Source organism: Microtus ochrogaster, chromosome 16 (genome assembly GCF_000317375.1).
Source record: "Microtus ochrogaster isolate Prairie Vole_2 chromosome 16, MicOch1.0, whole genome shotgun sequence".
In the NCBI taxonomy this organism is placed as follows: Eukaryota; Metazoa; Chordata; class Mammalia; order Rodentia; family Cricetidae; genus Microtus; species Microtus ochrogaster.
In genome coordinates this window covers 11,507,514-11,512,095 of record NC_022018.1, presented here as the reverse complement: position 1 = coordinate 11,512,095, position 4,582 = coordinate 11,507,514, and the positions used below count along the sequence as shown (strand labels likewise).

At 44.7% G+C, this 4,582-nt stretch overlaps 1 long non-coding RNA gene across 1 annotated transcript in view; it reads left to right on the top strand.

Annotated features, from left to right (window-relative positions):
- Nucleotides 1–4,190, top strand: part of LOC113456802 — a 7,368-nt gene extending 3,178 nt beyond the window's left edge. The window contains exon 3 of the long non-coding RNA XR_003377540.1: nt 3,734–4,190. This is a non-coding gene — a long non-coding RNA (uncharacterized LOC113456802). The remainder of the gene's footprint in view (nt 1–3,733) is intronic.
- The last annotated feature ends 392 nt before the right edge of the window (nt 4,191–4,582 follow it).

The following is a 4,582-nucleotide window of genomic DNA, read 5'->3' as shown; positions in this document are numbered from 1 at the left end:
ATATAACACACACACTCACATGCACCGCACAAACAAAATGCCTGAGAGAAGAAAACAAAGAGTGTTGAGAGACACCTTTAGGAAAGAAAGGAAACACATTCAATTTTTTATACAAATAAAGCCTGGCTAAGAGCTCTCTAAGCTGTTGAGAAGCATGACTGTAGACTGGTCAGTAGGTTTAGATAAAAGGCAGGGCCGTAGGTAAAGGCAAGAGGTCTGCAGGGAGAAACTAACCCAGTTTTCTCATTGTATCTGGTTAGATGGGAGATGAACAAAGAATGATTTTTATGGCTCACATATTTTGCTTTGTAGAGAAACTTTTTTTTTCTGTTTTTGAAATGCTTAAGTGGTGGTGGTGGGGATCAGGATGAAGATGGAGCTCAAAGGCAAAGTATTTACCTCAAGTGAGCCGTGGGTTTGATCCCCACCATTGCAAAAACAGTTTGCGAGGAGGGGACACTCACGAGGAATTAGATCAGCACTACTGAGCTGTGTTAACCTCAGCATGAGAGTATTCTGAACGCGTTCAAAGTCCAAGTATTGAAATCCTGTTGCTCAATTAGGATGGAAGTAGCCCTCTGTGGACTTAAAGTCTAAAGGAAGTTTGAGGAACCTTTTCATAAGAGGTGAACCAAAATAGTGATCAACTTGATTCCCACAGTAGAGACCCATGTATCTGCAAGGTTCAGGGCACAAGAGAAGGGTGCCATGTTGGCAGGAAAACTAAACAAGAAGTTGAAATTGGACTGCATAGGGAGTTATAGGCTATAAAAGAAAACATTCTTTCTCTCTCTTCCCCCCATCTCTGTGTGTATGTATCTACACACACAAACACACACATTCAAGAGCATATGCACACACACACAAATCCTCTACAAATATTTGGAAGTGTAGCCAAGGTTACACAGTGGTCATGTCTATGTACTGGAATTCCTCACTCTAAGGAAACCATTTGAGCACATATTTCGTTTAACACCAGTGTTTCTCAGCATGTAGAATGTTTAGGTTAGCAGTTTGTTCAGTGTTCAATTCAGTCCTCCAAATACAAACTCACTGGTGACATTCTACAGGGCTTCCCCCCCCCCAAAAAAAACGGAAAGATCTGGACATGAAAAAAAACTAGAAAAATTCATTTTCTGCAATAATGAAAACTAGGGTTTTTGTCTTGATTTTGTTTTGCTTTAGATTCATGAACTAGAGAATGGATGTGGCTTGCCTAGAAACAAGACTCTGATTGGGAAGAACCTCTGTCAGTACAGAGGTGCAGAGTTGGAAACAATTGGAGCCCATGAGCCGTCACAGGCTGGGGGCTCCTAGGACAGCTGCTGACCACTAGCCTGGATGCAGTTTGATGTGCTACCTCTGAAACTGTCACCTTGTAGCTGTACCCTAGTTTGGAAAGAGGAAGGAAGTTCTGTGGCTGAGGACCCTCCAAATATTAATTTGATGACCAAGGGTCAAAGTTGGGGGAACAATCTAGTGATTTATTTTTTGAGATCAGATTATATATCTATATCTCTCTATATATCTATATCTATATATGCTCTTTTAGATATATCAGATGCATACATATTTTAGGAAGATGGACTTTTAAATAACTAGCTATACAAACATATGCCATATGCCGCCCAGGTCACCCTGCCCTTCCAGCTGCACAAGAATGACTCATTCTGCGGATTGTTTGAAGCTCGGTGTTTCCCTAAATGTTTCTGGTGAAGCCTGAGGGCTAAGTCCTAGTCAGCTCTAGTTCTTATTTCCTGCTTTTGCAGAACTGTTTGAGGATCACCTTGCCACTCTGACTCTGTGTGACATGCTTGGAATCAGGTCCCCTTGAGCTCAGCACTGCTGAGTCATCCAAAGCCCCTTTGCATATGACTCGTGTGTCAAGAGGGTGACATTGCTCCAATAACTGCCAGTTATGATTTTTATGTTTTTAGACATCCTTTACTGCTCCACAAGCATGCACAGACTTTCCTCTATGCAGATTAGAGTGAGCAGATTAGTGAGGGAAGAAATGGAAGTCGGGTTTATCAGCAGGAGCCCTCCCCAGACCCTTGAGACCACTGAGGATTCTATGGAGTCCAAATTCGAACCTAGAGCCAGTCATGGTAATGAATACATAAAAGCTTAGTTCTTGGAAGCTGGGGGTCCAAAGACAAGATGTTTAAGGCCAGCTTGGACTACATGACACTTTATAACACAAAAATAAAAATGGAAATCAAACTATGTCATGAAGGAGAGTGTAACACATATTATTTATATGTTTATTTATGTATGTCGGCTTTATCTTTGTCTTTACTGTTTGATATCACAGGTAGACTTCTCTGTTAGGCAGGGTTTTGTCACCCTGGCAGTGTCTGAGATGAAGATAAAGGAAGAAGGACATAGCTGGCTCACAGATACAGAGTTGATTCTGGCCTGAAGTGAGGCGACCTATCAGGGACAGGAGCGTTCCATGGAGGAGGCTGCTCACCACAGGGCAGCCACGAAACAGAGAGCCAAGCTAGAGAAGAGAGATATGGGGTGAGACAAGACTTTACAGGCAGCCCCAGGGATCCAGGTCTCTCAGTCAGGCTTTGCCCTCTAATTCCTACCAGCTCCTAAGAGCACTATTAGATTATTAATCCACCAAAGGATTGGCCCATTAATTAGGTCAGAGTGCTCATGAGCCAATCACTTCCTCAAAGCCTGTCAGCTGGCAACAAGTCCTTTGACATATGAGCCTTGGCAGAGGACAGTTCATTCATAGACCACAACACCCGCCTTTGTCATTGTAGCCAGCCATCTTCTCCCTCCCCCATGAATGACAAGAGATTATTCACGTTCTCTCCCATGCCTCTCCTTCTCCTCTTCCCCTCTTCCTCATTCTGCTGGGACTCAAACCGAGGGCTTTGCTAGTGCACACTCCATATGCTACCATCCAGCAAGACCCCAGCTCTCAAACAGTCTTTCCTTTTAGCATCTTTTATGGGGAGGGTGCTGCACTTGGGCAGGTTGGTCCTCTCCTACCACCTTGTGATTCTAGAATCAAACTCATGCAGTTAGGCTCTGCAGCAAGCGCCCCTGTTTGCTGGATCTCACTAGCCCCCCAGAGAGTTTGCCAAAGGGAAAAAAAAAACAATCTTGATTCTTGATCCATCACTAAGAAGAGACTCTCATTGTTGCTTTTAATGTTCTCTGTTAGACTTATTTTTCAGCACTCAGATGAGAGGTGGGATGGTCTGCTGTTAAACCCTAGGATGAACAAGAGTCTCATAATACCCCTCAAACTTCCGCCTCAATTCTAGTGTCAACCAGGAAGAGCCTGGCATCTCACTGGCCCCCTGAAGTTTAGCTGTATGGAAGATGGCTGGCCCTCTGCCAGGCCAGGCTGGAGCAGACTGTCTTTGGTCTAAGGACTGAGTTTCCCTACAGTAAGAAATGCTAAGAATGGAATTTCAAGGCAAACCCTGCAAGAAAGACACAACGGAGCCGATGAGCTTCATGTTAGCACCGATAGTTTGGCTGGAAAAGGGACTCCTCAGCTGGTCACGAGGGCCTCTCCCCATGTTTCTCTCGGCCATCTGCCTCTCTCCAGAAAGGTCTGAGTGGGTGTGTGGGGAAGGCCTAATGTGGGATCCACACGCCGCTTCAGATGCAGCTGCTCTTGGCTTGGTCACGCCTGAGTGTGCACCCAGGACCCTCGAAATCTCTGTGCATTATGGTAATTAGCCATCTGTTTTCATCCTTCCAGGCTGCTCACTAAGGAAGACAGGAAGCTCCGTGTCAATAGCAGAAACTGAGGTGGTGCCCTGGCTTCCCCCTAGTCCTTCATGGTACAGCGAAACCTCTTAGCCTCAGAGTCTAACTGTCACAGCCCTGAGCATGCCTCCCAGCTCTCAGCATTTAAGTTCTCTTACCAACCACCTACAGAGTCTGTGCAGACTGCGCGCATGCCTTTGGTCTCTTGGTGGAGACTCAATCACCATTTGTTCGAGAAATGCCTTTGCCTTTGGGGACTAAGTAACTAGACATAGCATAATGACATTTTCCCTCTTATTGGTTATTACCAAGATTCTAAGATCGCTCTTACGTGTGTCTCAACGCGTTAGCATTAAAAGGACCGGTCATAGTAGGAAGCATTTGCATGGTACAGCTGTTCTTTAATAGACCTATCCCAGCGAGTGTGCAGTTACGTATTTGTGCACTGCCAGGATCTATAAATATCTGCTGGAAGAAACTGTCATATGTAAACAAAATTCTAAAGACAGAGCCTTCATTTTGCTTGTTTGATCAGCTCTTTTGTGGTACTGAAGATTGATCCAAGGCACGTACATGCTAAACAAATGTTTGCCACTTAGTTACACCCCCAGCACTGGGACCTTGATTTTAAATACATGGGTGTGTGCTGTGGGATAATGGTCTTGTACACTGTAAAGATCTGTCACACATTTGGTTTAATAAAGCACTGTTTGGCCAGTAGCCAGGCAGGAAGCATAGGCAGGGCAACCAGACTAGGAGAATTCTGAAAAGAGAAAAGGCAGAGAGTCTGTCACCAATCAGATGCAGAGGAAGCAGGATGAGAATGCAGCACTGAGAAAAG